This window comes from Oppia nitens, unplaced genomic scaffold (genome assembly GCF_028296485.1).
Source record: "Oppia nitens isolate AA-2021 unplaced genomic scaffold, nextdenovo-longstitch-racon4-pilon3 scaffold1_pilon_pilon_pilon, whole genome shotgun sequence".
NCBI classification, from domain to species: Eukaryota; Metazoa; Arthropoda; class Arachnida; order Sarcoptiformes; family Oppiidae; genus Oppia; species Oppia nitens.
Genome location: NW_026533199.1, coordinates 6,526,578 through 6,541,201, shown reverse-complemented (window position 1 = coordinate 6,541,201; position 14,624 = coordinate 6,526,578).

Genomic DNA, 14,624 nt, shown 5'->3' with positions numbered 1-14,624 from the left:
TACATATTTAATATAATATAATATGTCTTATTTATCAAAATTTATTAAAGTTTAATTGATTTGTATTGATATTTGCTATTTATTCAAATAGATAATTTAGTAACATTCAATATTTATTTTTCAGATCAATAAGTTTTATCAATTATATTTAATGTTTTATCTTAAAAACATATATATTATAAAAAAATATTGATAAATTATTAAATAATGAAGTTATAAATGAAAATCAAAAATAAATTGTTTTATAAAAACAATACACACAATTGTAAATCAAATAAATACTTTTATTTATATAATTTATTTAATCTTTCTTTTTTGCGGCAAATAAAAAAAATATTTGCTGTTTTATAGTCAATTCAATTGAAAGAGTAGTTTTTTATACAAATAAAATGTTTTGTATTAAAAATTACATGAATTGAAAGAGACTTTTTAAATGTCTGTCTGCTAACCATTTGAATGTATTTTGAGTCAATGTATCGGACGATAAGCCATTTGAAAAGTTTTATTGCAATTGATATATCATTTGACGAGATGTGTCAATACGTTTGAGGCAATGATCCGTTGATTCACTGATCCATAACTAACACAAAACTCATCACTTTTGCCAAACAAACCCAAACCCCAAACTCATTGCCATTTTATACTTTAAATACATTTCTCATATCTTTATGTACGCTAACAGTGCTGTCATAAAATAAATTTATTTAAATAGTGTAATAGACATAAATAGTGCCAACATTTATGACTATTAATATATATATATATATATATTGGTATGAATTCAGTGAAAATTTATTATAATTTCTTTTTCTTAATGTCAAACAAATGTTTATTTTACTTACATTTCCCTCTTTTTCTCCATTAAAATGTTTGCTTATTTTTTTCAATAACTCTGTTTATATAACATTGCTTTTGAATTTTATTGTTGTTTTTATATAACTGTATATACAATATGATTATTACATATAATAGTATTTTAATACTAAAAACGTTTTCATATATTTAAATATACAGTATACATAAATTTATGTACTGATATATATATACCAAATATTATTTTAAATATATTTAGTGAAATGATCAATAAAAAATAACAACAATAATAATAAATAAATATTTATTTTAAAATTAAATGTCAAAACATAATGAATATATTAGATTTTATAAGTTACAATTTTCAAACTAATCATATAATTTAATAAACTTTAATTTGTCATAAAAATATAAACAAAAATTAAATTCAATTTCCTAAAAATATTATCATAAAGTGTATTATAAAAATTTACCAGTATTTGTATTCATATAATTTGAAAGTTATTTAAATACACCGATGAATATAAGCTTTAATAAATTATTTAAAAACATTGAACTAATTTTATCCAATGTTTTCACTAAATACTATATAATGCAATACAATGTTTTAGTGCAGATATTTTGTGATTAAACTGAGTCTCTAATTAGTAGTTTTACGCATAGTTTTACTCCCAATGAAACTGACAAAAGTTAAATAAATGCAAAACTAAAAATTTTGTTGAAAAAATAGTGACTAAATGTAAAATAATATATAAATTGAATGAATAACTTATTGAGTGCTCTATAATATCTCATCAAATGTAATGCAAATTAAATCAAAAAAGAAATAGCATTTGTTTAGTATTGTAATTATCAATAAAGTTAATGAACAACAAAATAGGTTTACATTTGTTTTATACAAACCTTTTTTGAGAGAAAAATTGGTAATGAAGTTGTATTTAGTATACAAATTAGTGAAAATGTCAAATCACATTGTTTTCAGGGATTAACTTAAATCAGTCAACCATTTCATGAGTCAAAACATTATCTCTCATTTTACTCAAACTTTTTCACTAACAATAATAATATTGTATTTATTGAACACTTGTTTTAATAACTAAAATAGAGAAAAAAAATTAAAAATACTTTTTAAAATTTTTACTATACTTAAAAACTTATCTTTTGCATAAATAAACATTAAATAAAAATACTTAAATCCATTATATTTATTACTATCTTATATATATATATATATACCGGTATATATCGTACTATTATATATATACAGTATATATATAAATTATATTGTAGTATATTTACCAAATAAATATTGTAGTTATTATTGAAGTAAAGAGCAAATGTTGTTTTGGTCTAAAATATTTACACAAATGGTTATTCTTTAACTTGATTTCATTTTTGTTATGTTTATATAATAATATTAAAACTTATCTCAATTATTGTTTAGTAACGTTGAAGATTTTGATGCATTATTTACAACAATAATATTATATTTGGTTTATTTTGTTTATTTATATGAAAATCTGCAATCAGCAGTATATTATTATTTTTATTATTTATTTAATTTAAAATATTTCATTATAATTTTAATGAAGTACATAATCAAACATAAGTGACATTCAATTATTTTTTAAATTTTTGGATATTTTTTGGTCAAATATGATAATTTCAAGGTTGCTAAAGAAGTGTAGAGATAAACCATAATAATGAAATTTCATTAATTTTTAACAACATTATATTTTTAATACTAAATGTTTAGTATAATTTTAATTAATTATTATAATTAAAAAATTAAAACCGAGTAATTATTGTTATTGGTTTTAACTTATATATATTTTTTATGCAAAACTTTATTCTTTCTAAACTTTTGTAAAAATAACAATTAGTAGTTTAGGAAATACTTTTAGAGTATTGAGGAATTAAGTTGGGAATATTTTTATTTTTTAAGGGAATTTATAGAGAATTTATAAAACATTTATTGGGAATATTTGAGGAATTTATAGAGAGTAGTAGTAGTAGTAGTAGTAGTTGTAGTAATGTATTTTCATTAAAATACTTTTGGTTTAAATCTAAATAACAATAAAATAAAATGTTATTATTTTAGTAACGAAATGGTAGTAAAAAGAGTATTGTTGTATTCATACAATTAATGGGACGACACTTGAAGTTCATTATTTTGAAGGCACACACCATTCATAGCATTTAATCTGTTGTACAATACTTTATATTTTTATATTTTAGTTTTTTAAGATACTTTAATTTGATTTGTATATAATGTACAGTTTGGTAAATAAATGGTTTATTTTAAATAAATCGATTTAATATAGTGTAGAAGTTATCTTAGTAAACATAAAATTTAAATTATTTAAATGTCAAAATGTGCTACATACTTTTTTGCTACATACAATATATTAATACTTTAAATATACTATACAGTATATTATTTTTTTAAATTTAAACAACATAAAAAATATTATATATTAAGTGTAGTAAATTTAATACACAATTTTTCTTAATGTTGTTTAATATATTTAACTTACTATTAAATAATTATAATTATTTAATTTAAAAATATTATTGAAATATATCATTAAAATAAATCATTGGAATACAAAAAATAGTCATTTAATAATATTTATTTAAATATTAAATGTAAATATGTATTATACCTATAATTTTAGTTAATATTAAATAACAAAAATATTGAAATTTGAAAACTTTGAACAAATCATTAAAATGTTTGTCCGCTTCACTAATAATTTTGTCGATTTATTCACTTAAAGCATCCGTTCATAACATTGATGTTATGTTCAACAAAAGCCAAAGAATTCCCTAATAATCATTAAATTACTTATAATTTTATATTTATTATATTTAATAGATATTTTTTTGCTTACAATTTAAATTGTTCAGAAATATTAACTGTTTAGTTATACAGTATTATTGTAAAGCTATAAAAATTTTAAATCTTTAACTAAATTTTTCAAAATTATTCTGCAATTTATAACTCAAATGATTTTTAAAGAATTCATTTTTTTGTATTGATTACAATTAAAATGTATACCAAATGTTAAGTAAATTATAAATGGAATAATCTGTAAGTATTTTTAATTTATAATATTTTGTGAAATTTGCTTTTATATGGACATAATATTGTAAATAAATGTATGTTGTTTTATTTATACTTATTTTTTAAATGTTTGGCAATTTATTTATTTAAAAAATTTAAAATTAACCATTAAATAAAAGTTTTTTCCCAAGTATAATATTAGAAGATTCTAGAAAATTTCTCGCATTTTTTAAAAAATTTCTATTTGTTCCACTTTAAACATAACATAATTATATATTTGTTATATTTTGAATGCACTTTGATTTGCAATATATATGTGATAAGATATCGATATTTTAGTATTCAGTCAAATATAAAATATATTTTAAGTTTTTAAATTTTTTATATATTTTGTTGAATTATACTATTGAATTCAGAGCACATATTATTTCATTGAAACTTATTTTTTTAGTTGAGATGAGCACCGATAAGACGTGGTCTCAGTTTCATGAATTGAATCTATAATTTTCGGCCCTTTTTTGTTGTGATAACTGTTTCGGCAAAATTGAAATCAAAAAAAGTAAAAAATTCTTGTTTGACATTCCTATCGATGCTATCAAAAAAAATTGTGAGAAAAGAATATTCTCTTTTAACACAAGAATTACTGTCATTAAAAGTATTTGATTTGCTGTTGTTATGTTGGATCAGCTCATAGACACCAACACATACACTGACAGCCTTTATAGATGAAAATGGATGACTGAATGACAACAATAGATGAATGAAACCAATACTCAAAAAACAGTTTTTTATTGCAGACATCTTTAACAATGAAATGATAATTGCAGTCAAAAGAATGAAAGATAGAAATTGTTTTTATATTTTTTAATTTTATCAAACAAAACAAATTCAGTATTTTTTACTTTTAGCACAATTTATTATTATAATTATTTAGATAACAATAAGTTATAAATTATGGAATGATTTATAAATAACTGAAAGTGAATGAGAAAAACAATACCTAATAAAAAATAAAGTTCATAAATAAATAAATAAATAAATAAAAAGTTTTTTAGATCATTGATAGCTAAAGCAAATATGTGTCTCTTATTTCATAATATTTAATACATATCATATAATTATAGCAAATGTTTTATACAGTATTTTCTTTCATTTTAAAAATCTTAAATTCTATCAAATATTGTATTTCCTAAAATGTATTTACAATACTTATTATTTTGTATTGAAATACTAAAAATAAAAATTTTTAATATTATGACAGCAATTGCTTAAAAATAGATAAATACAAAATAATGCGATTAATAAATAAAAGATAGGTCTAAAGATATGCAAAATTTTAATACATAGCATTTAAATCTATTAATCTTTTTATGTTTTTATTTGATGTATGAATATTTAAAATGGTGTATACATAACATACTGTAGATATATAAATTTATTGTTAATAATAAATAAATAGTTTAATACTTGTAATAAATTATTAATGTTATTTTATTGAGTTGGTTTAAATTCATAATTTTTATATGAGTTTCTTAATTGTATTTTACAATATAAAAGAATTTTGATGAAATACATACATCTATGAGTTTCTTTAATAACATTTATATTATTAAGAAATTTTAATTAAATAAGACATTTATCAGGACATCATAATACATATAATTGTTGAATATTTATTTATAATTTATATAATACTTTATTAATTTAATAATTTAACAAAAGTAATTAATTAATTAATTACAAATAGGGTTAAAATTTTTGAAACTTTTAAACCTTAAAATATAAGTGAATCATATATGAAAAACATTAATTTAAAACTATAAAAACTATAAAATAATATAATGTTAGGACACGGAAACTGTTAGTTTGCTTATGGACTCAATTGGTTTGTAATTTACTTAACCTAATCTAACCTTACTTTCTAATCATTACTATTGTTGGTCTCGAAGACTGTAATATCTTTACCAATAGTCATACATAGTTTACTTGTATATCAAATTGGATAATATATTAAATAAAACAATGTTATAATTTTAAAATCAAAGTTAGCGCATAAAATATTTAAAGCAAATAAAAGTGGTGATAAAAGTCTTTAATTGTTACTAGAGATAGACAAATAGAAAGTTTCTAGAAAATTTCTCAGGAATAAATTTCTATAGAAATTTAACTTTTTTGTTATACTATGGGATCCCCATATCTATAGCTATTGTAATAATATATAAATAATTAGACATACTACTATACATATAAAATTATACTATACACTACTATAAAAAATGCGATACCTATATGTAAAATAATTATAATTATTTAATAATAATCAGTTTTGTAAAATTTTAATAATCATTTTATTATATATAAAAAAATTTTAAATAATTAAATAAATAAATTGTCACTTTAATTAATAATTAAAATATTAATACTAATATTTAATTATTACTTGTAAAAACAATGTATAGTTACATAATAACATATCGAGAAAAACAACATTAGTCATTGGGATCCCATAGATAGAAACTTTCTAAAAATTTCTCTATTATTTTATAAATTTCTCTTTTTTGCCAAAACTAATTGTTACCAAAAAAATCATACGATTGCTACAAAAACAATGTCTAAGCTATGATTATTATGTTGTCAGTGATTATTAACAATATATTTATACAAATCAGCAAAACCTAATGTTTAAAAAAATGAAAAACAAAATTTAGTAAAATTATTTTGATTTTGAAAACAAATTGTAGTGCTCTTAGATGACTGACTAGTATTTCATGTTATTTTATATTCTATATATTAATATTATACTGTATTATACAAAATTGTATATTAAATAAACGATATGAACATAAATAAATCTGTAACAATATATTAGATCCAATAATGCAATAACAAATAGATTATAAGTTAAATATTGTAAGATATAGTAAGATATAGCAAACAATATACTTGTATTAAACATTGATTGTTTAAATCTCGAAAGTTTTAATACTTTATCGGAGATTGTGTTTCTCATGTGTTATATAAATATATGTTCAATATTACGGTCGACCGATTAAGCGGTGATCCATAGGCACAGCCATATTGTTGTGCATTAAACGAGTTATTGATGGAGAGGTTGTGCGCCACAGCATCACTACATTGCATCCCACGAAGCGCTTCATCATTTGGTTTAAGAAGTTTTTAGACTTGAATTTAGTGTCTCTTCAATCACTCGTTTCAATGACTACCACTGATATCTCTAAATATATAGATATATAATATATATTTGTGAGCTATAAATGCAAAGTCAGTCGAGTTATTCCTCATTTTAGAAAAATTTTACCGTAAAATACATATCCAAGCAATAGCTAAGACCTACACCCATAAGTCAAGTCTGCCATTTAAACTACTGAATGGATCATTAAGTATTGAAACCATGGCTTTCATTTGAATACCGTATGAGACTAAGCAATGAGTCAGACATTTAAAGTCAAACCTATTTATGTAAAGCATTGATATTGTCTGACAAATGGATATATTCTCTACAATTTTGTATACAAACCAAAAAAATCCATTCATTTCTCTTTATTACTAATCTTTTGCTTTTTTCTTACATAAAAACTGTGATCTTTTTTGTCGTAAACTTTTGAATTCTTAATAAAAATCCAACAAATATTCAGTATATATATATAGTATATATTAATACATATATAAATACAAATTATTATTTGTATATTTATTGATATATTGTAATTCCTATACATTATAAAAATATCAATATTATTAACAGATTAGATCTCATATATGTTTTTTTACAAATAAATTTTATATTAATAGCGATTAACTGCAACAAATAAATATCAGAAAGAAAATTCAATTTTATCGTTTAAATGATGCCTCAAGTTTTGCTTTTTTTTATTATGTTATATATTATTTTTATTAAATTTAAAACTAAATTTATATTATATATATAAGAGAAAGTAAAGAACGAAAAAAATTGAAATAAAAATCTTATTGAAAACGAGTAAATAATTCAAGTTTTGCTTCAATAATATTACTGCTAATAATAATAAAATCAATGCAATGTTACGATTACAAGCATTGTATTAATGTATGAAATGATTGTTAACTCGACTATAATTTTGCGCAATAATCTAATAATACAAAAACTGATAATATATATAAATTTATATAACTATATATAAAGATATACTGTATATAAATATTACATTATTAGTTTATGTCTATATATTTTGCAATAGTTATTTGTACTAACATTTTATATAAAAAAAAATTAAAGTTTATTAATATATAATTATATATAATTTATAATTATTGATATATTATTTTCAACATTTTAAGCAAATATTGTTAATTTAAATGTTTTAGTGTGTTTATGTCAATATTATGTTTAAATTTTTGATATACTGCATAATTATTTAATGAAAAATTTCAGTATATTATATAATATTAATGTTGTTTTATTTGTAAATATTTGTTTAAAATGCATGCTTCAAATCAGCAAAATTGAAATATTTTATACTAGGATTTATATAATAATTTTAAGTAATTTCTACTTAAAGATTTTTGTTATTTAATTGAAGTTAGTATTTTAATTTAGATTAACCTTAATCAATGACATTTTATATTTAAATAATAATATTCAAAACAGTAATCGGATTTTATATTAATATAAGATTTACATTATTTATTAAAAAGATAAATCTATTTTTCTAATATCAATATATTTCTAAAGCTAAAACTCATCAGTAAATTTATAATAATATATAATATTAATTTATTAAATTCATCTTTTAATCTCAATTCACAACTCAATCACAATTATAATTTACTAAAACAACTAATTATTGTAATCACAATTAATCAGAAATATCAAAACATTTAACATGCAGTTAATTAAAAAAATGTTTTAATTATATAATAATTAGTTTGTATTTAAATTTAGATTTTTTTACTTATTTATATAAATTTTATATTCAAATTAAATCGTAAGTTTAAAATATAGTTATCATTGTTTTTATTGAAAAAAATAATTTAATATTAATTTTCTAGAAATTGGACATTGATTAATGTTTTTTTTGTCATAATCTAGTTTTTTTTTATAACAAATAAATAATAATTTCAAATATATATTTGTTATATAGAATATTCATTATAAAAGTATTTATTATTAATTTTAAGTTTTATTTTTTTCTTTAAATACAAAATGTAAAATTACTGTTTGCATAGTGACTAATTTATTTCAAAAAAAATTAATAATTTATTTTAAATTTTAAATGGATTTACTTGACTTACAGTTAAGTGTCAAAAACTTATGTATTTCGTTGTAATTTTATTATAATCACGATTAAGCACATGATTTTATAATAAGATACTAAATGAAATTTAATATGTAATTTAAATCATTTTATATATTTTGTAAATTATATCTGATTATGTAAATAGTATTTTCAATATTTATTTAATATAACAAGAGAATGATATTAAAATTTATTTAAATCAAATATTATTTTTAAAAATATTATTAAAATTAAACTCAAATTTATGATTTCTTTGTAATTTTTATACCATTGCTATTTATAACTTTGTAAAAAAGTATCTTAGATTATTAATATAATTATATATTAAATTATAAATAATATATAAAGAAATTGATTAAAGTTAAATAAGATTAATATAAATCAAATGATATTTATATCACTCATATTTTATATACACAAAACTATAAATTATTTTGTTTAGAAGTTGTATTGATATTAATCTTAAATTATTTTGTTTAAAACACTTTTGTCCCAAAAAAGCACTTTTAGATTCACTTACAATATAACAGACATTTTTAATGATTATTTCTATATTTCTGTACTAAAAATGTATACAAATATAATCTGAAGAAAAAAGCATTTTTATATAAAAGATTACTTTTCAGGTCATTATTCAAAGCGAGAGAAACATTGAGTGAGTGAGTGAATGAGTGAATGAGTGAATGAGTGAGTGAGTGAGTGAGTGAGTGAGTGAGTGAGTGAGTGAGTGAGTGAGTGAGAGAGAGAGAGAGAGAGAGAGAGAGAGAAAATATATAAATATAATGGATTTTGAAATTGTAGTACAAAAATATAAGAAAAAAATATTTTTAGATAAAAGTATATCTAATACTTGACATACATTTTATTATATAACTATAAAGACAAAAGAAAATCAATTACATTGTTGTTTGTTTTGGTGTTTTTTCTTATGTGTTATAATAATAAATATATTTATTACTATTATTTGTTTGTTTCTCTCTCTCTCTCTCTCTCTCTCTCTCTCTCTCTCTCTCTCTCTCTCTCTCTCTCTCTCTCTTTCTTTCTTTCTTTATTCCTTTGAGTCTGTTTTCACACTTTTATTAGTCAAACATCTTTTCGCTTCTGTTTTTATGATCTCATAGTTTAACTGATAAATTAAATGACTAAATAAAATACATGAAAGTAATAGATATTTTAAGTAACCTTTTTATGTGTGCAGACATTTAATTTGAGATCATTGACCATAATTTATTGCATCAAACGATGTATAAAAAGCAAAATAAATATTTTCATAATTATAACAATTTCTTATTGAGTTTCACGAGAAAAGTATGTTTTGCTTGTTATAAGACATTTGATGTGCATTTGATGAATGGCTTAGCATTGATGTCAACAAATTCAGTGATGTTTTCGTCAGTTTATAAGCCGATCGATAGCACAGTTATGTTGACGTTATGTTTCAGTCCATTGAATATCGAGTTACCGGTGTTTGAGGACTCACACCATATATAAAATTGTGGTAATTGTCTCACAAATAACCAAATAATACAAAATCATTGTACGAGTTGTGTGTTGTTTATGACGTTTATATCAAGTGTTGATACATAGCAAACAATATTTTCAATTTTGTTACTAAATTGAATTAATATTACTAATACTTATGTTATTAGTTATAATTATTAATAATTATAACGTCATTTTTTAAATGTTTTAATTATTAGATATAATTTACTTTAATATGAAAGATCTTTTAAAGAGATTTTATTATTTAAAAAATAACATAAAAATTAAATAGTGATTAATAATAAAAGTTTAATATTAAATATAATCTAAATTAAATTTAAGACAAATTGAAACTTCTAAAAAACTAAATCGGATTTATTTATTTGGTTACTTATAACTCTACTGCCAGTACTGCTTAAAAATAATATGTTTTTAGTAAATATTGCTAATATATATACAATTATATGTTGAAATAATCAAATGGTATTTTACAATTGTATATAAGATTATTTTTGATCCCTCGTAACAATTTTCTAACAAAATTGTGAACTAACTTACAGTATATACTGTACTAAATGTCAAAATTTTGAATTCCTTGAAAATTTGCCAAATTTCAATTATTATATTATATAGTATTAAAAATAAAATAATGCAAAGTAATATTATAGTATTTATAAATTATAGACTAATTAAATTTATATAATACAATTAATACAATCATTCATCCAGAAAAAAACAATGACAACATAGAAGATATAATTAATTTAATAATATTTGTTTAACTTCTTATAAAAATTATAAGTATTTAAATATCAATAATAAAATTAGTTGACACATTTAATATTTAACATTTAATTTTGCAATAAATGATAGCAAACATATTGAGTTCAAATCTAAAATGAGTAATCAGTAAAAGCAATCTTATTTTTAATATAGACTGTGAGTTAAAGTTAAAAATAAAATACTTTTTATTTTTTAAAAACACATGACTTTAATTTAATCTTAAATTTATTTATTACATATTTACATATTACACATTTAAAAATTATTAATTTTTTGTTTTTATATAATTTACTAGTCATATTTAATTTAATTTATAACCAATAATATCTACTTTAGTTAAATATATTATTTATAAATATTTGATATTTTTACATTAATTTTCGTTGATCATTACTATACTATTAACAAAATTTTCATATATATTATAGCAAAAAATAAAATAAATAACTAATTTAAAAGCTTATGGCACGCATTTAGCCAATATATCTATATATAAATATATATAAACACATTGTTTTTATAAATGATATAATATGTGAAAAGCACTTTTCAAAGATTGTATTTTCTGGTCTAAAGGTTTATGTCGACCACTAAATTGAAGAACCCGTTTGATGAATATAAATGATTATAACCGAGTTATTGCTTCAATTTTAAGTGTATTGTGTAGTGTATCACCTATTTTATGGTTGGTCTCAAATAGCGGTTAGCGATTTCACTCTTGTTTTTTATTGTATATATTGCTTGAGATGTGCTTTTCTCCGGACAAACCAAATCACTGGAGTTTGCTATAAATCTTTGCTGTCGTAATCATCAATCAGTTGCACTAAAAAACTGGTATAACTTAATAGTGAATGAGTCCCACAAATACATTACTTTGAGTGAGACATGAAATGAAGTGGAGTTACAAACCTATTGTTTGTATATTAAGAATCCATAGACTGGTGTTTAGTGTCACTGTTGTTATCATTGGATGTATGTGTATGTTGTGATCAAAGACCATCATTACTGTCCATTAATGAATTTATTTGTTTTCCTTTATTTCTCTTTTTTCTACTACTAATACAATATATATGAATGTTTTGCTATATATGTATGTTTTGCTTATAAGATTATAACAAAAACTTCATTAAATAACATCTTCAATGAAGATCAATAAGTATAGAGTCAGTCAATCGCCTTAACTTAACTAATACTTATAAGCATTACATATGAATTGAATAAAAGCAACTCATAATCCAATTATTTATTTAAATTATATGATAAACTCAATCGATATATTGATAAAAACATTTTATCTATTTTTTTTAATAATATGTGATCAAAACTACGCATAATATTATTAATAAAATTAATTTTAATAATAGTATTTATGTTATCATTTTTATTATATGGCGTAAACCACATTAACATAATTCTGAATTAATTATTTTAATTTCAATTTATATGAAAAACACATTATGTGGTTATACTGTAGATATTATAGATATCACAAATATTAAACTTGGATTTAATGGAAACCATTATTAGGACTTTTGGATATTTTAGCCGATTATTTATACTATTAATCCTAAAATCTCGTTTCACTAATTTTCTGGTCGATTGCTAAATAAAAATCTTTTTTTCTTTGTGTAAATGAATATAATTTGAACAAATGTTTAGAAACGACAGATAATAAAAAGTACAAGAAATTTATGATTAAAATTTCATATGAAATGACATTTTATTTTGATTATATGATTTGTATAACTCATAATAAAAAATCGTTTTATTTAAATCTTGTTTCAAATTAATTTATAAGTCACTCAAGAGAAAGCACTTATTAATCATGTATTCATAAATATATTTATATTTAAATCGATTTTTTTCGCGTACAATAAAATTTGTGATTAATGAGAGCCTATTACGCAAATCATTAATCATAACATTTTTATATAATTTTTTACTATATTTATTGATTGAAATCTTAAATACAATGCATTAATTTATTTTTAAAAGGGTATTACATTTTAGAGGCAAATAAATAAAAGCTAAATAAAAGAATAGTTGGCGAGTGGTGTCATTGATATCTAATGTTTGAGTTGTGGTTTTGATCCCATTTTGATCCCATGCCCTCTCCCTTTGTATACCCCTAACAGTGTTGTCACAAATTCATCTGAATTGTTGGCCATTACTAATGGCCTCAAATGTGTCGCAAACAGATGCACTGGTAATAAAAATTGTCGATACGACTCATATATATACTACTATACAAACTTTATTTATATAAAAACTAACTTTTTTGTTATTTGTGCCAAATTTGTCTTATCATATCAATATAATATTATATAACATATTGTATTGTATATATTCTATCATATATTGTCGTTAATATAAAAGTCAAAATTATGCAGAAATTTTTAACATTAAAATTCTTTTTATAATTAATAGTAATAGCAATAATACAATACATTACTACATTAAAAATGAATATTAAAATTTGATTCAATTTGATAATATTAAAATTAACTCAAATATCTAAACTCTTATTCATTAATTCACTTTTCAATAATTATTTTCTAATGTATTCTTATTATACTTTATAATACTTTCAATACTTTTATCAATTCTATATCTTTTAAGCTCTACTTATATTCAGTAAACTAATACTTTAGTATTAAGAAGTATAACAAAAACAATAAAAATCGTAATAAATATTTTATAAAGTATGTTATAATATATAATACTGTATAGAAATTATATTATCTAAATATTTATTTTAAAGCATGAGATTTTTAAAACTAACATTTTTTGTTATTATTTATTATAATAATTTTCAATTTATATAAGTTATATTAAAAATATAATATTTGCAAATATAAATTAATTATTGTCTGTATTAAGTAATATATATATATATATATTGAATATTCTCTACAATTATTATTATTATTATTTTAGTCTATACTAATCTTTTGTTTCCTAAATTTATTCATTAATATAAACATAATTTTATATATTTTCTACACATTTGTCTGTAACTCTAATCTCATTTACTGTTTTTAATTGTTTTTTTGCACAATTAAATAGATTTGAAATATGAAAATTAAAATTAGTTTTTTTTAAAAACATTATGCAATACATTTAAATTTATTCTATACTATTTCATTATTAGAATTTTTACTGAAAATATAATAAAAACAATA